The sequence below is a fragment of the Triturus cristatus genome, chromosome 5_1 (genome assembly GCF_964204655.1).
Source record: "Triturus cristatus chromosome 5_1, aTriCri1.1, whole genome shotgun sequence".
Taxonomy (NCBI): Eukaryota; Metazoa; Chordata; class Amphibia; order Caudata; family Salamandridae; genus Triturus; species Triturus cristatus.
In genome coordinates this window covers 68,639,441-68,666,353 of record NC_140587.1, presented here as the reverse complement: position 1 = coordinate 68,666,353, position 26,913 = coordinate 68,639,441, and the positions used below count along the sequence as shown (strand labels likewise).

Sequence of the window (26,913 nt, the reverse complement as noted above, 5' to 3'; positions counted from 1 at the left end):
GGAGAAGCGTCACGCATCTGGAAGATCCCGTCTTTATTTCTTTTGCACCAAGAACTTCAACGCATCTGCATCGCTGCAACACTTTCGTTGCCCTGCGTGTCGCATCTAAGGTACATTGACTTAAAGTGTCGCATTTAAGAACTTAAGAGAAACTAAGCAACCGTATTGTGTATTTTTAATCGTTTAATGGTCTTGTGATAATCCTATATAAAGAATCCTTATTTTTAATATACCTACCTGTGTGGTGTCCATTTGTAGTGTTGTCACTTGGTTACTGTATGTGTTCACAAATGCTTAACCTATAACGCTCTGAGATAAGCCTTGTCTGCTCGCGCCAAGCTACCTAGAGTGTGAGCAGGGGTTATTTTAGGAGTGTAACCCCTTACCCTGACTAGAGGAAAGGTTCCCTGCTTGTCACAAGTACCTACCTGTGCCAACCAGAGAACCCGGATTCTAACATTGGTGGCAGCGGTGGGATTCTGTATTTGCATTTGTGACTCATGTACAGTGATTGTTGAACACTACTTAGTGAGTGCAGACCTTAAACGCAACCAATACTTGTTGGTAGATTTCTTTTTTTTGGACTGTCTATTTTTGAGCACTGCCAAGCTTAACCATGGTGGAGAAAGCATCATCCATAGTCTCTGTGGATACTGAATTTAAATGGGAAGAAGAGAAACTAGACAGCTACACATTATCACAGCTGAAATTATTTTGCAAAAAGTTTAATGTTGCTACAACTGGATGTAAAAACAAAACAGGGTTCTACATGGCGCTGAGGGCCTGGGTAGAAGCAAGGAATGCCAGTGATGATGAGAATGCAGATGAGCAACTGGATGAGCCAGTGGGTACAAGAGGAAGGAGAACCCCTTCCCCTGCAGGTAGCAGTGTTTCTAGTAAAAGTTTATCTCCAGAGGAGTTGGCAGACAGGAAGGAAACCAGAGCTCATGAAAGAGAGATGGCCAAACTAAAGGGACAACTGGCATTGGAACAAAAAAGAATGAAAATTGAAGAGAGAAGAATGGAAATGGAACAGAAAAAAATCCAAATGGAGCATGAAAGAATAATGAGGGAGCTGGAGTTGAAAGCCCAGGGCTTGGGAAGCACTCCCTCTGGTGGCAGCAATATTGAATTTTCTAGTGCAGACAGAATAGTACACACACCCAGAGATGTGGCGCCTGACTTGAAGGAGGGGGTTAACATACACCAGGAGGTTCAAGGGCATGAGGTAGCTCCAGTAGTGCGCAGTATCCCTGAAGGGAATAGGGTAACTGGCGTAGGGGTTCATGGTCCTAGTAGTGGGAGGGACACTCTACTGACTCTAGCTGAGAGGTGCAGGGAGAGGGGTTCCCCCAAAATTGAAGTCCTGGTGGGTGAGTGTGAAGACCGCCCAGAAGAGTGTGGGTTGTGTGACAGAGGCAGTCAGACACTGTCTTGCCAGTCTCAGGAGAGTGGTGTGGAGTCCGTGTGTGAGGCACTGGATGGTGAGGTGAAGGATAGTTTGGTTAACCCTACTAGGAGGCTGTGTGATCCAATTGTGGGAGAGCATATTGCAAGTCCCTGTTTTCCAGAGCTATGCCAACACCTGTTGGAGAGTGAGTTCTCTGACCGCAGGGAGCTCCCCCTGGAGGCAGACCTTTTGGTGGAGTCCAGAGGGTCTGGAAAGGCATTGGGGAGTGATCCCAAGAACAGTGGTTCAGGTATCTTCCAACCCAGAGTGGTGGAAGTGGCTCAGAGTAGCCCAACTAGGTCCTGTAGTAGTGAGAGGGGTGTAGGGCCTCACGTCCTGTCTTTAAGGGGAAGGAGTGAGAATGGGTTATGTCCCGGTAGTGCCCAACCTCAGTCTCAGAGCCTGGATGGTTCTTTATGGGAACACCAGGTGGGAAGCCTAGTCTGTCCTGAGGGGCTGCCCGTTGTGCGGGACCCCCTAGTGTCTGGTGAACGGGGAGAGTCTGTAAGCAGGCCTCCATCAGTTCTGGTGTCTGGCAGTACCGCTCCAGTTGGGAGGGTGCAGAAGTCCAGAGTGAGGGGTGAGAGGGGGAAAGAGTCCCCAGTGGAAGAACCAGTGGGTCAGAGGCCAGCCAGAAAGGCTGCGTCACCAGTGAATGACCATGGTGACACCACTTCTGTCCTGGGGGATCTTCACGCACTGTCAGATGGACAGGGGTTGGGAGATCTGCGCCAGGCAGACTGTCACACGACACAGGAGTTATGTGTCACCCTCAGGGGGGCATGCGTGCTCCCCGGGAAGTCCTGGTGTGCCAGGCGAGCATTCAACCACATGGGTTGGTCCCAGGGTTGGGAAGCCAGGTTCAGGTGTTGTCTGACCTGGAGGGTGGGACAACTGTAATCAGTGTCCTGACCCATGTTGCTTCTAGGGGTACCACGCCGGTTGGGAATGTGGAGTACTCTGGAAGGGGGTTGCAGTGGAGGGAGTCCTCGCCTCTGACCCCGGTGCAGCATGAGGGTTTAGACCCTAGGTTGGAGAGCCAGATTCAGGTGTTGTCTGACCTGGAGGGAGGGGCATCTTTAATCAGTGTCCTGACCCAGGTTGCTTCTTGGTGTACCACTCCAGGTGGGAGGGTACAGCCATCTGGAAGGGGGTGTAGAGGGAGGAAGTCCCCGCCTCTGACCCCCGCTCAACTGAAGGGTTTAGACCCTAGGTTGAAGGGCCAGGTTCAGGGTGTCCCCCCTGACCTGGACGCCCAGTTGCAGGATAGAACCCCTGAACTGGTGGGCGAATTGCGCAGGACACCTGCCACAGGTGCCCTGGCAATTCTGGAAGGGGGTACCACTCCAAGTGGGAGGGTACAGAGCCCCAAGGAGGAGGACCGGGTGTGGGAGAGGCCACCCCAGTCTTTGGTCCAGCCGCCGGGTACAGACCTGGGGCTGGTGGGTCAGTGCCAGGATATCATACCTGACCTGACAGGAGGGGGTGTGGACAAAGGTTGCCAAGCACCTGGGGCTACTGCCCCCCGCTCCCTGGCGCCACAGAGGTTTGAGAGCCCTGATAGGCATACGGCCTGGGTCTCATCCCTGACTACTGTCAGTGGCCACTGTAGCATTTTGCTGTCTGTCTGTTGGGATGCACCTGTGAGCCAGTTAAGGTTAGGTGCTGCACAGGTGGTGTCCACAGGTGAGGAGACGGGTTCCCCATGGATTGGCTTGGTGGGCCCTGGGAGTATGGACAGAGGGATTCCAATAGGTTCAGATTGGCGTAGGACTGGAGTCTGCCCCTGCAGTTGCGGGCCAGGTCCTTGTTCTACCGCCTGCAGCAGGGAAGCCCATCAAGGTAGTGATTGGTCTACCCTGCGTTTTGGCTGGAAGGGGGTTGTGTTGGACCTGGCCCTTTTGGCCGGATGGTCCCTAGACTTTTCGCCTTCCACCTGTACTTTTTCTGACCTGTTGTTGGCTATTCTATGACTCTGGGCACTGTACCACTGATGTTCAGTGCTAAAGTGCATACGCTCTTCCTATTTAAAATGTATATGTTGGTTGGACTCCATGATTGGTTTATTTGGTTTACTGTCAGACCCCAGTAAAGTGCACCAGGAGTGCCCAGGGCTTGTAAATACAAATGCTGGTAGTGGGCTTGCAGCACTGGTTGTGCCACCCACAGAAGCGGCCTGGTAAAATGTATCTAAGGTCTGCCATTGCAGAACCTGCGTGCAGTCTGGTACTGTCATGCTGACTGGGCAAGTGCACCCACTTCCCAGTCCCTAAACCTTCCCTTAACTTCATATTAGTCACCCCTATGGTAGGCCCAAGGGCAGGGTGCATTGTAAGCATAAGGTAGGACAAGCCCTGATGTGTGTGGCATGTCCTAATAGTGAATTACAGCCATTTTCGTTTTTAGGTCTCGCGAGCCAAAGGCTCGAAGAGACATTTTATATCTGGGCTTTACAAAGTACTGCCGTGGCCTAAAGCTACAGTGCATGTGCGCGGGCGCGCGCGCCGCGCTTACTTTCACTTTCGCGGCCGCACGGTCGCTTTGATCACGATCACTTTCAATTTCGCGGCCGCACGGCCGCTTTGCTGCGCAGACCCAGCCTCCTCTGCCAGCACACCCACAACTGGCAACATTACTAGCGCTTGTTCTCATTAGACTTCGGGAATTAAAAAACCCTCGCGCATGGAAAGTCATCCTAACTAAACGCAGGCCTACCTAAACGTGTCGCAAATCGTGACATGCATTTAATCAGTCACCCTTTCGTTAGTGAGCCGTAGCTTATCTTTTGCTTTGAATGATTTACATAGTCATTAGTCAGCAGAGAACCGAAAACGGGAATCTGCCAGTGAAAATTAATGGGCGGATCGCATGTTACAGTGGTGGCCATGTTAGACTGAGTCTTTTTTAATTATTCTAAGCAAAATTATATCAGGTATTTTATTCACCATGGGCCTACAATATTAATTTCCTAACTATAATATTAAGTGTGTTTGCGTAGATATTTGTATATAAAAAGATAGTTGTTATCTATAATTTCTATTAGAAAATACAATTCCACGTCACTTGTTGTGAAGAAAGTTTATAAAATATTACCAACTTCAAATTCTGTCTACATTTTTTCAAATCCTTAATCAACTCGCATTTCTTAAAGCATTCTCGTTGCCCTGAAAGCAGAACTGTTTGATGCTGTAGCTACTCTTTCAGCGCGTCCTTCTTTTGTTTTTATCATCGTGGTTCTAGTGATTGGCTCAGTGACTGTGAACTTTTCTTCAGTCCTTCTTTAGTGTCAATCCTTGTCCACAGCACCCTGGCTTAGTAAGGGTAGAATGGCGATGTGCTGGTCTCATGCAGCACTGCGAGTGGGGGGCGCCAATTTATGTATTCGCAGATGCCTGCATCTTTTCCCAGTCCTGAATTCCAAGAAGACGACCCTGCTGATGAAGTTCGCTTCCAAGACCAAGTAATCATTGTTCAGCTTGTCCCATCTCTGCTGCTTCCTCTTTTTACTATCCTTCGCTGCCTACCTTTCACTTTCGTATTTTGTATGTATTTCCAACTTAGTGAGCCTTCCAAACCGAGATGACTATCCTAATTTGTGTCACTTGCCCACATTTTCAGAGCTCTCAGGTTTCCCTCAGCCAGACCCCTGTTTTTGTTGTGCATTTTGCGACGGGTTGTCCCATTTTTCTCATTTTAAAATAGGGAATGCAAAGCAAAACAAGCATTTGCAATGCAATCGGTCTCGCCTTTGGGGCCTAAATATTTAGCCATGCAGCAAACTGTTGCACTTTTCAGTTGAAGTGTTAGGCTGCAACACACTGCTAGAATACACTACTATTGTCTGTGAGACAGTGCTCGGTAAGCTACTCATGCTGGACATGCAGACACTGGAGAGCGCTAAAAAATGCAACCTCATCACTTTTATGTTCATTAAGAGGAGTTTCTACAATACTTGAGAAGCAGAAAAGAAATATCTCACTCAAACTGAAAAGGTATCAATGAATACCTGGCGCAAACTAATTAATGATAAATGTCTTCATCAAATTGATTACCCCTAAAAGTCCACATGAATGTGGGCTGTGAGAGATGAGCTCAATCGCAGGTGCTGCCATCATCTTGATGCGATTTCATGCACCATGACTGGGGCTGCCTCGAGGTAGAAAGCACTTATGCTCTTGGGCAGAGACAATTGATAATGTACCCATGGTGGCTGCAGTAACTTTCTACACAATGCCAACACTCACGTTTTTAGGTCTCTCCTGCGAACGCAGCGCAAAGCGCTGCTGTCCGCCAGCGAGATCTATTGTTGCTGACTTGCCTCGGAAGTGGGACAGGATATGGGCACGCGCAAGGCTTTTGGCGGATTTGAGCCGGTGTACGCGCACTTGACACGCACGTGCACAAACGCGATGTGCACATCTCCTGTCCCGCTTCCGATAACATGCCAGCCCCATTGGAGGCTCCGTGTGGGCTATTGTTGGTGCAAAGTGTACTTTTGCAATTCTGAGCAACAATAGCCCACACGGAGCCCCCCCAGCCCTTCTTTACTCACCGGGCTGCTCTTCTGGGGGGGTCTCCAACACGCGGCTGCAGCACTTCTGTTGCGGGGCTTCTCTGCACTCCTGGGAGCCCCGCGCTGCTGTGGTCATCCTCTGCCGCCGCATTCTTCACCCGGGCCCACTCCTGGGACCCGGGGCTTCTCTTAAGTCCGGCCGCCACTGCGGGGCTCTCCCTTCAACATGGGAGCCCGCGTTAGCACAGCACGCCGGTTTCTGTTTTTGCCGGAGCAGGCCCCGCCCACGTCCCGGGCAAGGGCACCTAACTTCCGGCTTGAAGACTAGAAGTTAACAAGCAATTGCAATGCCATAGTTATCGCATTGACGCGAGTTTGAACTATTGACATTTGCAAATAATAATGCCTTTTATTTTTGTTTTCTTTTTAAAAACCTAAATAAAAGGCATTGTTATTTACAATGTCAGTAGCTCAAACTCGCATCAATGCGAGACCTATTGTTTCTAAATGGCGACGCTTCGACTTTAAACACGCCTGTCATTGTTTAAGAACGGAGTTGCTTTCACTATGTATTTGCATTTCTTTATTTCATACATGCAAACAAATTGATTGGCTTTTCCGAAGGTGATGGGCCAACAGCTGTTTGTACTCCCGTACCCAGATCACCCCCTCCCGCTGTTCACTGTTAACCCAACTTGCTCTTCTGCCCCAGCATCTCATCTCCACACCCCTCCTCCACCCTGAGCTACTTCCCTTCCCGCTGTCTCCTGAGCGCCGATCGCTTGATTTACAGCCTCAATAGCTGTAACTCTAATTTACTAAAAAAAAAAAACCTCCACTGCAAATAAAATAACATGCATAAAAACATTACCACTACTTTATTGATGTCTCTCTGCTCTCCTTGTCACACTGTCCCTCATTTCACCAGTCTCTCGGCTTCTTAGTAGACTTCTCCTTTCACCTCAGCCTTTCACTGTCTTCTAATAGCACTCCCCTCCGGTACTTCACGGGCTATCTCTCCCCTTGTCATTCTGTCCCTCCTTCTACCAGTGGCTCTCCTTTTCTCACCCAGTCACTTATTTCATCACTATCTTTCAGTCTCTCATCTCCACCAGCACTTCACAGGCTCCACCTTTTCATCCTGCCCCTCCCTTTACCAGAGTCGCTACTTCATACCTGACTCCTCCTTTCACCTCATCATTTCATCTCTCTTAATGGCACTACTTCTGTCCCCCTCGCTGCCCCCGTAATTCTGCGCCTTTTTTCTCCTTCTCTCCCCTTCACTGCCACCGTGATTCTGTGCATTTTTATCTCCTGTCCCCTTCGCTGCCCCCGTGATTCGGTGCCTTTTTCTCCTTCTGTCCCCTTCGCTGCCCCGTGACACACCACACACACAACCACAACCACACACAACCACACAAAAACAACCACAAGCACACACACAAGCACACAGCCACAACCACACACACCACTACCACAACCACACATACAAAACCACACACACAACTACACATACACAACCACACACACAACCACAGACACAACCACACCATCAGTGCACACTTTCACCAGGCACAGACACCACTAGCCGTCACTGCACGCTTCCACCAGGCACACACCACCAGATGTCAGTGCACGCTTTCACCAGGCACACACACACCACCAGTGCACAATTTCTACAGGCACAAACACCACCAGCCATCAGTGCACGCTTCCACCAGGCACACACCACCGGACGTCAGTGCACGCTTTCACCAGGCACACACACACCACCAGCCGTCAGTGCACGCTTTTACCAGGCACACACACACCAACAGCCGTCAGTCAGTGCACGCTTTCACCAGGCACCCACCACCAGCCGTCAGTGCACGTTTTCACCAGGCACACACACCACCAGCCGTCAGTGCACGCTTCCACCAGGCACACACACCACCAGCCGTCAGTGCACGCTTCCACCAGGCACACACACCACCAGCCATCAGTGCACAATTTCTACCGGCACACACACCACCAGCCATCAGTGCACACATCAATTGTTAACGCATCCACAATTAACTATTGTAGCAATCGCAGTAAGGCGCACTTTACTTTTAAACATATTCATCTAAAGCGCAGCATGCCACCATTGCTACAAAAATAAATACACATTTTTTTGGCCTACAATTTATAGACCTTTGTTGCAATTGGTGTTGCAATATTTAGCAATGCCAATAGCTCAAACTTAATTAATGCGAGACCTATTGCATTGCAAATGCTTGTTCACTATTGTAAGGCTACCTGTTCTCCATAGGCCAGAATGGCTGTTAGAATTGTTACATCCTATGATCCTAACAGACCCAGGGAACATGGTAGAAATTCGAGTTTAGTATGCCTGAACTCAGAATAATAAAATACATCTTTTAGTAAAGTTTATTTTAATATTCTGTGTTTGCAAATACCACTTTTAGAAAGTTGGTATTTGCTTGCCTGACCATTTCAGCCCGCCTCTGTGTATCTGCCTGTCTGGTTGCGTGAGTGACAGGGCTGGGGAAACCCAGAGGGGCAGGGCTAGGTAGCCTGGTGGTGAATAGGAAGATTGGCAGTCAGATGGGTGGGAGGAGTACACCTGGGCTCTGAATAGGGTTGTGCTCTGCTACCACAATGCTGGCGCCGCCTCCTGCGGAGCGGCTGATGTCTCTGCCCTGCACCCTGAATAGAAAGGCAGAGTCATGTCAACAGAGTGCTCAAGAACTGGTTTGGACTGGGCAAAGGCCCCTCTACCCCAGAGGAACAAAGGAATTAGGGGTATAAGTATTGGGACCCTGCTCCCAAGAAATTAGATCAGATCCTGCTGAAACAAGAAGAACCTCTGCCAGAAGAGAAGGAACTGGAAAAGTTGTAGGAGGAGTAACTGTCCCTGACCTGGGGGATTGGCCTGCAGTGGTTGCCTTGCTGCTGAAGGAGAGGAGAAAAGACTACAAAGACTTTTATTTCAACTCGTGCTTAAAGATCTCCAAGGGCTTGAACTGAGCTTGCCCCCTGAACGAAGTCCCAGGACCAGTGGACTTCATCCCCAGCTCCCCAAAGTCTTTTGGAAGTGCCTGCTGCTGTTGTTGGGCCTTCTGAGGGACTGCGTGTCGCAAGGAGCTGGAAACGCGACGCAAGGGAGAGAAGCGTATCGCCGTCGGAACTGTTGCCGTCGCATCTCGCAGAGAGTGTCGCCGCTGCAGCATCACATCGAGCGGAAGCGTCTCGCATCATCCGGAAGTGTCTCGCATCCACGGAGAAGCGTGCCGCAGTCGGAGCCGCGGTTGCCGCACCTCGCAGAAGGAGTGTCGCCGCTGCAGCATCGCATCGAGCGGAAGCGTCTCGCAACGTCGGAGAAGAGGGCCGCTGCCAAGGCCGCTGTCGTCGCATCTCATCAAAGGTGACGCCGCTGTAGCTGACGCATCGAGTCGGGCCTTCTCGCAACCTCGGAGAAGCGTCACGCATCTGGAAGATCCCGTCTTTATTTCTTTTGCACCAAGAACTTCAACGCATCTGCATCGCTGCAACACTTTCGTTGCCCTGTGTGTCGCATCTAAGGTACATTGACTTAAAGTGTCGCATTTAAGAACTTAAGAGAAACTAAGCAACTGTATTGTGTATTTTTTATCGTTTAATGGTCTTGTGATAATCCTATATAAAGAATCCTTATTTTTAATATACCTACCTGTGTGGTGTCCATTTGTAGTGTTGTCACTTGGTTACTGTATGTGTTCACAAATGCTTAACCTATAACGCTCTGAGATAAGCCTTGTCTGCTCGCGCCAAGCTACCTAGAGGGTGAGCAGGGGTTATTTTAGGAGTGTAACCCCTTACCCTGACTAGAGGAAAGGTTCCCTGCTTGTCACAAGTACCTACCTGTGCCAACCAGAGAACCCGGATTCTAACAGGGCCCACGAGGACTACTGCCCTCGGGCCACGCTGCTTTCGAGTCGTTCGCACATGTGGGACAGAGTCTTGATTTGTCAATGGCAGAGTACATATTATTGCATGCAAGGAGAGGTGTGAGAGGAAGATGCGTGTCAGTCAGGAGGAAAAAAGGATCATCGTTACGGAGGTGATCGAACACTACCGACAACTGCCCTGGTGTCACTAACTCTGTGCATCGCAAGACAACGACACGTGGCTGTGGGCCCTTGATGACCGCTGCCTCCAGCCTATGCGGCGTGCGAGTATGTCACACATTTGGGACTGAGTCTTGATCATACATTGTCCGAGTACGCACATCAATGCAGCGTTTAAATCCCTATATTCCCTTCGATGTGGTGACACCAAGTATGTGCTTGGCATCCCAGCCACAGGTGTCTGTGGGCCCTTGATGACTAGGTCGTTGACCTACACTGTGGTCCAGCAGGCCTCACGCCAATCCAATCCAGTCCATACCAGGCAGGACGTCGCTGACTGAACACTCGCTCGGCTCTGGCGCTCATGCCTCCGTCAACCACAAGTCACCCCCAAATGTCATGTCAACGTCATGTGTTAGAGTTCCAGGGGGAGCCAGTTGAACCGTGTTTGGGCTGCGCTGACCACTGACTCGGGCCTGCACTACAGTCAAGTAGAACACACTATTAGAATTCAGTCTTGATTTATTAATGGCTGACTTGATGTCATTGTACAGGCCTCCTCGCAGACTGCCTCCCCTTTCAGCCCCGGTGCCACTAAGTCTTTTTTCCTGAGAGCCATGGACACTTTCTGGTTGTACTTTAGTGTCGACTGAGTCAATGGACATGGGGTTGTCATCACCATCATGTCGGTGATACTGACTTTGTGGCAAAAACGATGCCGTGGCATTCCACTCCTCCATTCCGGACAGCTTCCACCCTTGCATCATGCCCTGGAGGACACCTTCCACTGTCCCCCGCAACCCTCCGCCACATTCACCTCGGACATTGATGAGGATCAGCTCGCGTGGCACATCTGACTGCACCACAAGTCACCGTCCCGTGGTGGGGCGCCTCTGCCGGCTGCAATGCATGCAGGGCCACTAACTCTGTGCTGCTCCAGTCAGGGACCCTGTCTTCTGATAAATTGGATGGCTTCTGAGACAAGGGCCCTGGGGTCATCAACGCCATGTGTCTGTGGCCCTGCGCTATCCCCTGCCTCCAGGGCTCACACATCAAAGCAAGTCCTGTGCGGCACGGATGTCACATCACCGCAGGAGGCCACACGCCACCACCGCCAGGTCCACCTCCAACCGCCAATTGCAAGAGTCAAAACAGTCGTACTGGCAGACTGACTGAGTTGCTCACACCTGTGTTGGATGACATCATCTGCATGATACCCTGCTTGGCACTCCCGGTGCCCCAAACTCAGTGCACTGCATCTCACGGACACATCTGTTTGCATATTGGGTGGCCTCTGTTCTTGCTCCGGCTACCTCCATGATGCTCCGCTGTTGTCTCTGTTATGCTGTTTTTTCTGTTTCTGTTTTACTGCTGTTCACTGTTCACGATTTCGCCAGCACCAATGACTCCTTGCGGGCTGGCTTACACTCACCCTACACACATCCAGCACAGGCATCACTGTACATGTGGCCCTGCCAATTAAGGGGCCGGGTGCATGTGCCTGTGGCCAGTTCCACGAACTAGCTGCGTGTGTCCTTGTGTTCATAATGTATGCATGAGGGCCCCGGGCCCGTCAAGATTACATTGTGTTGTGTACAGCAGATGCCAACATGTCACCGCAGGTAGCGTGTTAGACCTTGGACATGTAGCTTTATCGTCACCCACTCAATACATTAGTGGAGTGTACTGGGCCATCGTACGCACGTCCCGCGTGGGTGTGTGATTAATAATTGCGTGCCTCTGGGTGTGATTCTGTACTGTAAATGTGCACGTGCATGTGTCTCTGTCGCAGTGGGGATCTCCTTGGTGTGGTGTAGGGGGTCCTGGTGCTGTTCATTTTCCATGGGGTTATGCCTCACTCACACCTGTTTGTCCACCTCCTTTTGTCAACCAGACACCTGGCATTGGAATGCTATGTGTGCCTAGGTGACGTGGTGGCGGGTGCTTCCTGCTGTGTGGTCTGTGCAGGGGCTGGAGTCTCCTCTGTGTGGCTTGGCTGCCCTGCTCCTGGGGGTGGGTTGCCTAAGATGTCCGTGGGCTATTGTAGGGTATCGGTGCCGATGGTGGGGTGGTCTTCTGCAGCATCACTGATGTGTGGTCTTCTGTGCACTGCTGGAGGTGTTGTGTGTCCCTCTGCAATAATGTGAAGGGGAGATGCATGTTGACATTCTGTTGAGATATGTGTTGGCGCATTGTTCTTGTTTACATGCAGGTTGTGTGACAATGTACATTGTGACTGTTTTGGAGGTGCAGGATTTAGATGGGGGACAGTGTACATTTGGACTACATGACGGATTTGAGGTTGTACGCGTACATTTCCATTTCACAGTTCCAGCGCTGTCAGATTTAGTAGGCCTGTTTATGCGCCTGTGCGGAGCCTGTTGTGTCCTCTGTTCTGCAGTGTCAGGGATGCACATTGTGTCACATTGTCGTCAATGTGGATGTGCTGTTATCGCAACGTGTGTCTGCTGCAGTGTGCCACGGAGATGAGGGACATGCTCCAGGGTCATTGTGGGTGTGCAGTGTGCTACCCATCATTGTGCATGTGTGCCATTGTGCCCATCTCCCCCATCCCCCCAGTCCCTCGTCTTTACTCACCCTGTTGATGTTGTGTCAGGTCCTCCCAAGCTTTGTCCGCACTCCCACCTCCTTGCACCATCTCCACACTGTTGACTGTGGCCTCCATTTCCTCCAGCTCCTGCTGTGGTGCAGGACTCCCACCTTCTGTCGCTGTTGCTACCTTCCTGTTGGCAGCGGCTTTGTGCCTGGTTCATGCCAGCGCCTCTTGGCCTCCTCCATTGGCCTCCTCGACACTCCGACTGCATCCAGGTGGTCTAATTGTGTGTCAGTTGATGGTAGTGGTCTGTCACCTCCGTGACGCTGATCTGGTTTTGCTGCGGACTGCACCCATTCTTCCTCTCCCTCTTCTTCCTGGCCTTCCCCGACCTCATTGAACCTTGCTGGTGGTCTGTGGGGGTTGTGGGGTTCGCGTTGGCCTCTGCGCTCGGTCATGGTGCATCCATGTTGCTACGCACTTTGGATTGTTTCTGTTGTGTGGTTTTTGTAGCTTTTATTGTGCATTTTCACGCCAGGCATGTGGATTTGCAGGCCTGCCGCTGGTTTTCACAACTTTTTGTATCGTGATTGGCCTCATCGCAGCTTTTCTTGCGTTCATGTTTCGCCTTTTTGCGGAGTGGCGTTGTTTTCAACGCGCCCATGTGACGTGTTATCTGGTGACTATCGCATGGTGCCGCCGTGTTTCAAATCCTTAGTAAACACAGCGTAATTTTCCAGTGATAGACTGCGATGTTGTGAGTTGCGTTAAATTACTTTTGCAATGGTTATCACACGTTCTATACCCCCCTAGTGTTTATGTGTAGAATGACATATCAATGAAAAACATGATAGGCACCATCAGCGGGATATAGTCATAGCATAAAAATCAGGCAGATGCTTCCTAATGTTCACAACAGCAGAAACAAAATCTACAATTAATAACGTTGTTAGCTTATGGGAAACAGACTGAGGAAACAGCAAGGCCTGTCGACACTGCTTAAAGTTTAAAACATGTGGTCTTATAAATCTATCTCTAATTAGGTGGTAACAAGTAGAAAAGAAAACATAGTACATCGTGCATTGGACAGAGAGTCTGTCATAAGGACAGACCCTCTTTCCTCTATTCTATTGGCCTCTTAATGGGTAAGCCTCCAATAAATTGACTAAATTAAGCTGAAACGTGGTTAACATGAACCTACGGTTGGTCGACAAAATGTCGCTCAGATACAACTGCAAGCTGCAAACTGGGGCAACAGATGGATATGAGACCACCGAGATGTTCAATGTTATGTTATGTTATGTTAAGGTCATTTCTAAAGCGCACGACTCAACCTGGGGCATCTCGGCGCTATACCTGGTAGAAAACTAAGGGGAAGGTGAGAGAAACAGCGGGAGGTGAAAGCTGATCACGAGTGATCAGAACAGAAAGGTTTTCAATTTTTTCCTGAAGGTGATGAGGGAGGGGCAGGAGCGTATGGAAATGGGGAGCATATTCCAGTAACGAGGGGCGAGATATGAGAAGGACCTACCCCCAGAGCGGGTAAGGCGGATTCGTGGGGTCTTCAAGAACCCTAGGGCATTAGACCTAAGGTCACAAACTGAGATTTGTTTAGTGAGTCTGCGTGATAGATATTGAGGGCCTTTTCCGTTTATGGCCTTATATGTAAGACAGCAGGTCTTGAAATATGCTTGTTTTGTGATTGGAAGCCAGTGAAGGTCTAACAGTAGAGGGGCTGACGGTGAACCCGGAGGGCGGTTTAGAATCATTCGCGCGGCAGTGTTTTGTATGACCTGCAGTTTCCTTAGCAGTGTCGGGCCTAATTCTGCCAATAACGCGTTGCCATAGTCGAGGCGAGAGATCACCATGGCCTGGACCAGGGTCTTACGATGCTTGGTAGGTAGATAGGGAAGTATTTTCCGTAGGAGCCGCAGGCTGAAATAGCAAGAGCTGGAAGTTGCTGCTATATGATCCTTCATGGATAGTGCTTGATCAAGTTTAAAACCCAAGTTCTTTACCACTTGTTTAGCGGCGGGGGGGGGGGGGTACCCAGATCATCGGGCCAGCAGCCCTGGGACCAGCACAGAGAAGCTTTCCAAATTAGCATAATTTCTGTTTTGCTGGGATTTAATTGGAGTTAATTCTCAGTCATCCAGTCGGCGATGTTGCGCATTCCGGCTGCGAAGCGAAGATGTTCGAATTGTGCTTCTGGGTTGATTTTAAAAATGAGCTGGGTATCATCTGTGTATGAGATTATCTCAAAACCAGATGATTCTGCTATTTTTGCTAAAGGGGCCATGTACAATTTAAACAAAGTGGGGCTAAGGCACGATCCCTGAGGAACCCCTTTGTCCACACTGTACTTGTCTGAACGGTAAGGTCCCAGCATGATTGTCTGGCTTCTATCAGACAGGAAATTCTGTATCCATTTTAAGGCCTGGTCTCGAATACCGCAAGATATCAGTCTCTCCGACAGCTTGGCATGTGAGATAGTGTTGAATGCTGCGGACAAGTCCAGGAGGACCAGAATAGCTGATCCTCTGGCATCCATTTCTAGCCTCAATGAGTCCGTCACTGCCAGGATCGCGGTTTCAGTGCTGAAACCTGGCCGGAACCCTGATTGTGACGGATCCAAATGATTGTTAGATTCTAGGTAGAGACTTAACTGTCTGTTAATGGCCGATTCAAGTAGTTTGCCCAACAAGGGTAACAAAGATATGGGCCGGTAGTTACCCAGTAAGACAGGGTCAGCAGCCGGTTTCTTCAAAATGGGTCGAACAAAAGCTTCCTTCCAGGATGGGGGAATGATACCCGAACTGATAGAACAGTTGAAAATGTCTTGAATTTCTGGGGCACAACATGGGGCTAGCAGGGCCATAATTCTGGAGGGGCACAAGTCGTTAGGTGAACCTGATTTAGCCGAAGATATTAATTTAGAGACTTACGTTATAGAGAGAGGTTAAAATTGTGTGAGATTATCGGAAGTCTGCTGATTGAATTCTGTGGAGCTCCTGCAGGGGGTTACGGACTGGGCTAGTGGGGGAGGGAAATTAGCATAGATCAAGGTGATTTTTTCCTGGAAGTGAGTCGCAAGGGAGTTGCAAAGATCCTGTGATTCCATTTGAGGTAGTCTGCAGGCTTGGGGTGAGACAAAGTCTCTAACTATGTTAAATAGTGTTTTTGAGGAATTAGTGGCCTGGTCAATTTGTTTTAGAATAAACAGTTTCCTTGCTTTTTTTTATATTTTGATGGTATTTTGATAGGGACAATTTAAAGGTATGTTTGTCCAAATGTGCTTTGCTGGATCTCCAGCGTCTCTCCAGGACCTTACATCTAGTTTTTTCCGTGCCAAGTTCACCTGTATACCAGGGGGCTGATGGTCGTTGTTTGAAGGGGGAAACATTTTTTCCAGGGATCACCGAGTCAAAAGCCAGAGTTAGTCTGGAGTTGAAATTCTTCAGCAGTCTCAGGACGGTTGGGTCTGCCAGGGTATCTGCCTGTGAATATACCTGATAGGCGGCCTCAAATGCCTCTAGGGATAGGTTGTTCCAAGGTCTATGGCGTTGCTTAGGGCGAGGCCCAGATCGTGGTTGTACAATTACATGCTGCTGTCGAGTGGAAAAAGGGACCATGAAGTGGTCAGACCATGTTAAGGGAAGGGGGGGAAGGACGAATAAATGCTCAATATTGGTGAAAATCAGGTCTAGAGCATGGCCTGCCTTATGCGTAGGGGCCGTTGTCAGTAAGGAGAGCCCGATTTGAGTTAGGCTGCTTAGGAGGTGATTCATCTCAGGGTTCAGAAGGTCTTCGCCGTGGAAATTAAAATCTCCAAGCAGCATGAAGTTGCTGGATGCTAGAGCCTGCATGGCAATCAGCTGAACTAATTAATTTGAGAAGTGGGTCCTGGGTCCTGGTGGGCGCTAGATCAGGGCCCCATTCCAGCAATCCGAGGGAGACCTAGTGACTATAAAAAAGCCTAATTCCAGGCCATCCGTGCTATGTGTATCAGTCCATTGGACCTTTAGATAATTCTTAAAAGCGATTGCGATCCCACCCCCCTGTTTTCCCTGCCTATCCAAATGGAAGAATTTGTACCCATCCGGTATAGCAAGATTAATCTGAGGGTTGTTTGTGGGATTTAACCAGGTTTTGGTCAGAAAACATAATTCCGGGGCATGGGAGCTGATCATGTCCCAGATTTCGATCGGGTGTTTCGCCCGAGATCTAACATTACAAAGAATGAATTTAGGAGTGGGCTGGACTGTCTCGGCCTGGTCAGCCCCTGACGGCATATCTAACTTGCAGCCGAAGGGGCAGATTTTGCATGCTACTGGTCCTTCCAGGTTCCAGTTGACGTCAGTTCTCATCTTTTTTTAGTTATTTTGTAAATCATTTTTAACAGGTACATAGATACAAATTTGATAAGGAACAAACACAAGCTTATGTGACCTTCATTCAGGATAAAATAGCTGAGCGCTCACGCCTTCCTGACAGGGGTAACTCTACAGCACTAGTCTATTCATATCTATAAATAGGTGGGGATGCCTGCTATTCTTTTTCAGCATGAACCAGCTGCACATTCCTATTGGTTGAGGCTCATCTCTTCGTCATTTCCACCCCACTTCCCATACAGAATGACCAATATTTCCAGAACTCATAAATATCCTCACCCTCCACCATCCATCATCGTGCAGAGGTCTTTTATCGTCCTTCTCCTGTATTCCTCCCATTAGTCACTTTGCTGCCATTGTCATCGGTTCATTTGGCATCTGTTTCATAATGCCTACTAACAGTAATTCTATGTACATAATTAACTCTGCCAGCTTCATAGACCTTTGAAAGAACTATACCTTTGCAGACCATCTTCAGAAATCAGAATAACATGCACTCCTTGGAGCCACTTTAGGTCCAATGGCAGTATGGACCTACAGGGGCACCTATGAAATCACTGCTGGTCTGTCCAATGGCAGTACGGACCTGCAGGGGTACCGATGAAATCACTGTTGCTCTGTCCAATGGCAGTACGGACCTATATGGGCACTGATGAAATCACTGCTGCTCTGTCCCATGGCAGTACGGACCTACAGGGGCACCGATGAAATCACTGCTGCTCTGTCCAATGGCATTATGGACATACAGGGGCACCGATGAAATCACTGCTGATCTGTCCAATGGCAATACGGACCTACAGGAGCACCGATGAAAACACTGCTGCTCTGTCCAATGGCAATACGGGACTACAGGGGCACCGATGAAAACACTGCTGCTCTGTCCAATGGAATTATGGACCTACAGGGGCACCGATGAAATCACTGCTGATCTGTCCAAAGGCAGTACGGACCTACAGGGGCACCGATGAAATCACTGCTGCTCTGTCCAATGGGAGTACGGACCTGCAGGGGCACCGATGAAATCACTGTTGCTCTGTCCAATGGCAGTACGGACCTATAGGGGCACCGATGAAATCACTGCTGTTCTGTTCAATGGCAGTACGGACCTACAGGGGCACCGATGAAATCATTGCTGCTCTGTCCAATGGCAGTACGGACCTACAGGGGCACCGGTGAAATCACTGCTGCTCTGTCCAATGGCAGTACGGACCTACAGGGCCACCGATGAAATCACTGCTGCTGTATCCAATGGCAGTATGGACCTACAGGAGCACCGATGAAAACACTGCTGCTCTGTCCAATGGCAGTATGGACCTACAGGAGCACCGATGAAAACACTGCTGCTCTGTCCAATAGCAATACAGACCTACAGGGGCAACGATGAAAACACTGCTGCTCCGTCCAATGGCAGTACGGACCTACAGGGACACCGATGAAAACACTGCTGCTCTGTCCAATGGCAGTATGGACCTACAGGGGCACCGATGAAATCACTGCTGCTCTGTTCAATGGCAGTACAGACCTAAAGGGGCACCGATTTAGACACTGCTGCTCTGTCCAATGGCAGTATGGACCTACAGGGGCACCGATGAAATCACTGCTGCTCTGTTCAATGGCAGTACAGACCTAAAAGGGCACCGATTTAAACACTGCTGCTCTGTCCAATGGCAGTACGGACCTACATTGGGGAACCGATAAAAAACACTGCTGCTCTGTCCAATGGCAGTACGCACCTAAAGGGGCACCAATGAAAACACTGCTGCTCTGTCCAATGGCAGTACGGACCTAAAGGGGACCGATGAAAACACTGCTGCTCTGTCCAATGGCAGTACAGACCTACAGGGGCACCGGTGAAAACACTGCTGCTCTATCCAATGGCAGTACAGACTTACAGGGGCACCGATGAAAACACTGTTGCTCTGTACAATGACAGTACGGACCTACAGGGGCACCGATGAAAACACTGCTGCTCTGTCCAATGGCAGTACGGACCTACAGGGGCAGCGATGAAAACACTACTGCTCTGTCCAATGGCAGAACGGACCTAGAGGGGCACCGATGAAAACACTGCTGCCCTGTCCAATGGCAATACGGACCTACAGGGGCACCAACGAAAACACTGCTGCTCTGTCCAATGGCAGTACGGACCTACAGGGGCACCGATGAAAACACTGCTGCTCTGTCCAATGGCAGTACGGACCTACAGGGGCACCGATGAAAACACTGCTGCCCTGCCCAATGGCGGTAAGGACCTACAGGGGCACCGACGAAAACACTGCTGCTCTGTCCAATGGAAGTACGGACCTACAGGGGCACCGATGAAAACACTGCTGCTCTGCCCAATGGCAGTACGGACCTACAGGAGCACCGATGAAATCACTGCTGCTCTGTCCAATGGCAGTACGGACCTGCAGGGGTACCGATGAAATCACTGTTGCTCTGTCCCATGGCAGTACGGACCTACAGGGGCACCGATGAAATCACTGCTGCTCTGTCCAATGGCATTATGAACATACAGGGGCACCGATGAAATCACTGCTGATCTGTCCAATGGCAATACGGACTTACAGGAGCACCGATGAAAACACTGCTGCTCTGTCCATTGGCAATACGGACCTACAGGGGCACCGATGAAAACACTGCTGCTCTGTCCAATGGAATTATGGACCTACAGGGGCACCGATAAAATCACTGCTGATCTGTCCAATGGCAGTGCGGACCTACAGGGGCACCGATGAAATCACTGCTGCTCTGTCCAATGGGAGTACGGACCTGCAGGGGGCACCGATGACATCACTGTTGCTCTGTCCAATGGCAGTACGGACCTATAGGGGCACCGATGAAATCACTGCTGTTCTGTTCAATGGCAGTACGGACCTACAGGGGCACCGATGAAATCACTGCTGCTCTGTCCAATGGCAGTACGGACCTTCAGGGGCACCGATGAAATCACTGCTGCTCTGTCCAATGGCAGTACGGACCTACAGGGCCACCGATGAAATCACTGCTGCTGTGTCCAATGGCAGTAAGGACCTACAGAAGCACCGATGAAAACACTGCTGCTCTGTCCAATGGCAATACGGACCTACAGGGACACCGATGAAAACACTGCTGCTCTGTCCAATGGCAGTATGGACCTACAGGAGCACCGATGAAAACACTGCTGCTCTGTCCAATAGCAATACAGACCTACAGGAGCAACGATGAAAACACTGCTGCTCCGTCCAATGGTAGTACGGACCTACAGGGACACCGATGAAAACACTGCTGCTCTGTCCAATGGCAGTACGGACCTACAGGGGCACCGATGAAATCACTGCTGCTCTGTTCAATGGCAGTACAGACCTAAAGGGGCACCGATTTAGACACTGCTGCTCTGTCCAATGGCAGTACGGACCTACAGGGACACCGATAAAAAACACTGCTGCTCTGTCCAATGGCAGTACGCACCTAAAGGGGCACCAATGAAAACACTGCTGCTCTGTCCAATGGCAGTACGGACCTAAAGGGGACCGATGAAAACACTGCTGCTCTATCCAATGGTAGTACAGACTTACAGGGGCACCGATGAAAACACTGTTGCTCTGTACAATGACAGTACGGACCTACAGGGGCACCAACGAAAACACTGCTGCTCTGTCCAATGGCAGTACGGACCTACAGGGGCACCGATGAAAACACTGCTGCTCTGTCCAATGGCAGTACGGACCTACAGGGGCACCGATGAAAACACTGCTGCTCTGCCCAATGGCAGTAAAGACCTACAGGGGCACCGACGAAAACACGGCTGCTCTGTCCAATGGAAGTACGGACCTACAGGGGCACCGATGAAAACACTGCTGCTCTGCCCAATGGCAGTACGGACCTACAGGGGCACCGACGAAAACACTGCTGCTCTGTCCAATGGCAGTACGGACCTACAGGGCCACCGATGAAAACACTGCTGCTCTGTCCAATGGCATTACTGACCTTTAGGGGCACCGATGAAAACACTGCTGCTCTGCCCAATGGCAGTATTGACCTACATGGGCACCAATGAATACACTGCTGCTCTGTCCAATGGCAGTATGGACCTAGAGGGGCACCGATGAAAACACTGCTGCTCTGCTCAATGGCAGTACGAACCTACAGGGGCACCGATGAAAACACTGCTGCTCTGTCCAATGACAGTAAGGACCTAAAGGGGGACCGATGAAAACACAGCTGCTCTGTCCAATGGCAGTACGAACCTACAGGGGCACCGATGAAAACTTTGCTGCTCTGTCCAATGGCAGTACGGACCTACAGGGGCACTGATGAAAACACTGCTGCTCTGTCCCATGGCAATACGAACCAGAAGGGGCACCTATGAAAACACTGCTGCTCTGTCCAATGGAAATACGGACCAGAAGGGGCACCTATGAAAACACTGCTGCTCGGTCCAATGGCAATACGGACCAGAAGGGGCACCAATGAAAACACTGCTGCTCTGCCCAATGGCAGTAGGGACCTACAGGGGCACCAATGAAAACACCGCTGCTCTGCCCAATGGCAATACGGACCTACAGGGGCACCAATGAAAACACGGCTGCTCTCAATCCTAAGTTCAGCATATTGTAGCAAAACTGATAGCACAGGAGGCTACTTTACAGGCAAAAATGCTGGTTTCATCTGAATAATGATTATGAATAAGAAAGGATAATATGGCATCAGGCAACTCAACTCTTCACTCAAAGCATTTGAGAAAAATATTTCCTTCAATTTATACATTAAGAAATGTGGCAGATAAATAACATGTAATAGCAATTTAGACTCAGATAAAAAAATAAGTTAAATCATTATAAAGTCTTGAGGTAATAAAACTGTAATTGTAATAAACACATAAAATTGTACAGAGCATCAGATAGCATATAATCAAACTATTAAAAGGCATATTATAGTATAAATTCAATGCTTTAAAAGCTTTAAAATGTGTCTGTAGATATATACAGTATATACCGATCGGATATCTGTTAAAAGGATCTTAGGGCACTTATGCCTTCTAATTCCATATTTTATAAGAGAGGATTTAAAAAAAATATTTTAAACTTTTGAAATGTATAATCCAGTGAAATGTTGACACATGAGCATTTCTCAGAGAAAAGGTCACCAAAAATACCCTTTATTATGTTGTAGTATGTGTGCAGCTGCATGGATAGCATGGTGGGGACATACCTTTTAGGATTACCTGCCTCAAATCAGAGTAGGGAAATTCTAAAAAATGACGGCCATGTTTATATAGGGGTTGCATTGATTTTGCACCACCGAATGTGGTGCATGCACGACGCAATCCCAAATCCCATAAGGCAATTTATCAAGCCATTCAAGTCCAATACATGGCCCTGAGTGACTTGATACATCCAGAGTAGTGCAACACAGTACAAATGTCTGCCCCAGGGAGGTGTTTCATTGAATTTAATGCATTCCCAGATATACCATTACTGGTGAATCTGGAAATGTGGCAAAATGCAACTTCCCAGGGGAGTTAGAACAAGGAGAAATATCTTTATTTCTCCTCGTTACTTCCACTTTCTTGTTACTTTCTCTTTCTATGTGTGCTTCAGGGGATGGTGTTTGTGCAGGAAGGGGCCCCTTCCTGCACAAAAACAATCCTGCATGTGACTCAGGCACCCTTGCACCATGGTGTAAGGATGCCTGCATTGGATCTAGGCAGCCCATTGTGCACCAGCACTGGGAAAAGGCTGTGATGCGCAGTATTGTGATAGACACGGCCCATTGCTGCCCTTTCCCTATAACACAGTGCAGTAAGGTGACTTGCTGTGCTGTAATAGTTTTTCATAAACGTGCCCCTGAATATATATTCTATGATCTTCTCAAGTTGGTCTTACCAAGGCTAATGATCATATCCATTCTATATATTTGATATCACATTGTGCTGAGACATGACTAGCAAGCATTTTAAGTTTAAATTTAGGGATATTTAAACATTTTTGATAAAGTCCTGGCACTCGGAGCTCCTCATTAAGCAGATCCTTATGTATATTTAGAAATGTGGCAGATGGATCATTCGCTTTTAATTGAAATGTACCATTGAGATTTTACATCTGAAACATGAAAATAGAATGACGCTAATACATCTGTGTAGTAACTATTTTTATATTTTCCTCAAATTTCTTTTAAAACACAAAAGAACTTAAATGTGTCTTTACTGAGCTCCAGTTCTGACTGGAAGAGACACCTGCCTTCTTGCTCAGGGTGGTTCTCCATTCATGCTGATTCATAGAATGGACCCTACACCATGGTCAGTTATCACAATATGATAAGAACGTTGTTCCCTAGCAGCAACTTCCGCTGAGTTTTAGGAACCTTGTCCAATTCACTGGAGTTGTAGATGGTTCGTCTCTGTTTTTAATCAGGGAAGTGTGAAGAGCTTTTAATATATTTGAGGTAGGACAAAGTGCATTGACAGAGGTGTTGCTATCATGGAAAAAGCCATGCCGTCTTGAGGTGCAATGGCTTGCGGTAAAATATACAGAGCGCAGACGAGTACCCAGTAGCATCTTCTCACTAGGAACTGCCTTTGAAAATGGAAGGATGTCAGAAGAAGACTCTGCAGATTTGATGAGATTTAATGGCTTCCATAACATAACGTGTATTTGTAAAGCAGACATTCAGCCCGTAGGTATCTTGACGCTGAATAAAAGATGTTTATTGTTACCCAACTCAATGGAACTCTTTTTATCTACCTCAGATGGATGAAAGGCTGAGTGGAGCTGCCAGGATTTGAACCTGTGAGCATGAGATCAAACACAAGCCCCTGCAGTGGACGCATTAGTCCACTGAGGCACCAGACCCAGGCTTCTTTTGAAGGAACCAAAGTTATCCATCTGCTGTAGGCGTAAGGGGTGAGCATTCCAAAATTAGGATGTGAAAAAGGAGAATGAGCGTCCTCCAGATCAAGATCTTAAAAATGTTTAAACAGCCAGCAGGGAGGAGCAATCTGGACCAAGGGGTCGCTCAAGAGAAATGTGGAGGCAAAATGAGTTGAAGCAGAGTGGAGCCATTTCCATTTCTGTTGGAGCAACACAGCATGTTGTATTGATACTGCCTGGAGTCTGACAGCCAGTGAAGCTTGTGCTGAACCTCAGAACCCCCTCTGTTTTTCCTAAAGTTTATTACAAGCAGAACTGTCATATTCTGGCCTCCTTAAAGTTTACATTTGCCAAATTCAGAACACTGATATAACAGGCAATAGTATAGTAAACTGATGAAATAATATCAGAGATAACTGCACAATCTCGTCTCAGGTCAAGAATAATGGAAACATCTTCTTCAGGATCCATATTTGAAAATAACGAGAAGACACAGCTGGCTGATCTGAGTGGCCATGTTGAGAGCCTTACCTAACCAGAAAACCAGGCTTTTCACCTTCTCTGCCAGTTTGGATGAGTCTCCCAAACTGAACCAAGGACATTCATTACCCAACACCATAATATCTATTTGAGAGACATTAAACTCAATGAAATTACTGGTCACCCAATGCAAGATGGCAATTAAAGATCATAACAACTTCTTTTGAATTTCAGAGGTAGGCGTGTCAAGTCTTGCAGTCAAAAGTGTATCAGAATAGGAGATTACATCAACTCCAAAGACCCTGATCAAATAAGCAAGTGGGCAAAGGTAGATGTTAAAAAGAATGAGGGGTAACATGGATCCTTGCAAATAGGATCTGGACTGAAGCTTGTTGTAAAGGGAGGTGTGAACTATCTGAAAGACAACTAGCTACTGTCTTTAGCAGGGAGCTTCCACAGTGAGAGCACACGCCCGTCCAGCCCTGCATGGTATGATAGCCCAGTCAGAAAAGCATTAGTTTTTGTGAGATGGTCACAACATGAATAGCAGTAGGAAACAGAGAAAAACTGTGCTGAAATCCTTAAAAGGCGGGCCCTTTATTGCAATTTTCAGGAAGTGAACAATACGCTCTTAGAAACTAAGTGGCTTCCTTACCTTTAGATAAGGCAAGGAAGCTGAGATGGATGTTGCATCCTTCATTGCCTGATGGGTACCTCATTAAAAACAAACGCGAAAGGAGGCCTGAGTCAAAGAGCAACCTTACTAACTGGCCCTGAGCCCCACCTGAGTCTGAATGATGTGACGTTGACGTCAGTCTTACCTGAGGCATAGGCTCCTCTGAATGCCCAATGATGAGGCATAGGAAATTAGTATTGTCTACATTGACCCCCACAGTGACTCCACTGGAATCTTGTAAATATCACTGACTGCACTGATTTTACTTAAAAGGTTTGCCCCACTGAGTATTATTGAGGAATGCTTGAACTGTATTATTTTACCCATATTTCAATTTATATTATCTGTGGTTTCTATTTATAACAATGTATTGTTTACATAGCCAGGGGTGACTTCCTCATCTGTCAACTGTATGTGTGATGTACAATTACCTTTACATCCCTCAAATAGAGTGTAAGCATTTATGATTGGCCAGCAGATCAATGATGCGCTGGGGAATGATACTCTGAAGCTGTTTTGTCTCTGTGGGGTCCTCCAGACAAGGGTCTTTTGGGAATTCAATCTAAGTGGGCCAACATTTCTGTGTCCTGCTTTCCTTCTAGCTCCCGGGGTGTGAGGCGTGCTTCGTCGATAATGAGCTGTTCTAAAGCTGCATACAAGGTCTTCAAAGGAAATATTGATGAAGACAGAAGAGTTGATACAACATGGCAACTGTTAAAGTGGAATCATTTACTTTAATCCTATTATTAATGTACGAAGACTGAGCCTTCCTGGCACATGCTGACACTCGGAGATCAAAAACGTCAGCCCCACTGTACTCATGATTAGTCACTGAATAATGACAAACACAGGTTCTCTCTCATTAAATTGTAATACAAAGGAATATGGAATTGTTCCTAATCAATGTATTTTAAAAGATGATTTTTTATATGTGCTCTTGCTGTGTGATTCAACAGCCATGAATACAGACTTTGTCTCACCATATAAAGGAATAAACAAGAAGCATTGACACTCTATTGAACTCTGTAATAGTATAACAATCGTCTTCCTTGAGTTTTGAATAAATTGATGATCGATGCTCGCAAATTCTTTTCTTTCCCAGTGTAGTCTGTAGTGTAGTCTCTTTCCCAGTGTAGTCTCTTTCCCAGTGTAGTCTCTTTCCCAGTGTAGTCTGTAGTGTAGTCTCTTTCCCAGTGTAGTCTGTAGTGTAGTCCCTTTCCCAGTGTAGTCTCTTTCCCAGTGTAGTCTGTAGTGTAGTCTCTTTCCCAGTGTAGTCTGTAGTGTAGTCTCTTTCCCAGTGTAGTCTGTAGTGTAGTCCCTTTCCCAGTGTAGTCTCTTTCCCAGTGCAGTCTGTAGTGAAGTCTCTTTCCCAGTGTAGTCTCTTTCCCAGTGTAGTCTGTAGTGTAGTCTCTTTCCCAGTGTAGTCTGTAGTGTAGTCTCTGTCCCAGTGTAGTCCGTAGTGTAGTCTCTGTCCCAGTGTAGTCTGTAGTCTGTAGTGTAGTCTCTTTCCCAGTGTAGTCTGTAGTGTAGTCTCTGTCCCAGTGTAGACTGTAGTGTAGTCTCTTTCCCAGTGTAGTCTCTTTCCCAGTGTAGTCTGTAGTGTAGTCTCTGTCCCAGTGTAGTCTGTAGTGAAGACTCTTTCCCAGTGTAGTCTCTTTCCCATTGTAGTCTGTAGTGTAGTCTATTTCCCAGTGTAGTCTCTTTCCCAGTGTAGTCTCTTTCCCAGTGTAGGCTGTAGTGTAGTCTCTTTCCCAGTGTAGTCTGTACTGTAGTCTCTGTCCCAGTGTAGTCTGTAGTGCAGTCTCTTTCCCCAGTGTAGTCTGTAGTGATGTCTCTTTCCCAGTGTAGTCTCTTTCCCCGTGTAGTCTGTAGTGTAGTCTCTTTCCCAGTGTAGTCTCTTTCTTAGTGTA

General features: G+C 48.2%; 1 protein-coding gene across 2 annotated transcripts in view; it reads left to right on the top strand.

The window, feature by feature from the left end:
• The window catches only part of LOC146830200 (uncharacterized), a 241,268-nt gene extending 215,288 nt beyond the window's left edge, over positions 1-25,980 (top strand). For both annotated transcript variants that reach the window (XM_085604030.1, XM_085604029.1), the window contains one exon: positions 25,606-25,980. The gene's annotated coding sequence lies outside the window, so the exon portion shown is untranslated. The remainder of the gene's footprint in view (positions 1-25,605) is intronic.
• The last annotated feature ends 933 nt before the right edge of the window (positions 25,981-26,913 follow it).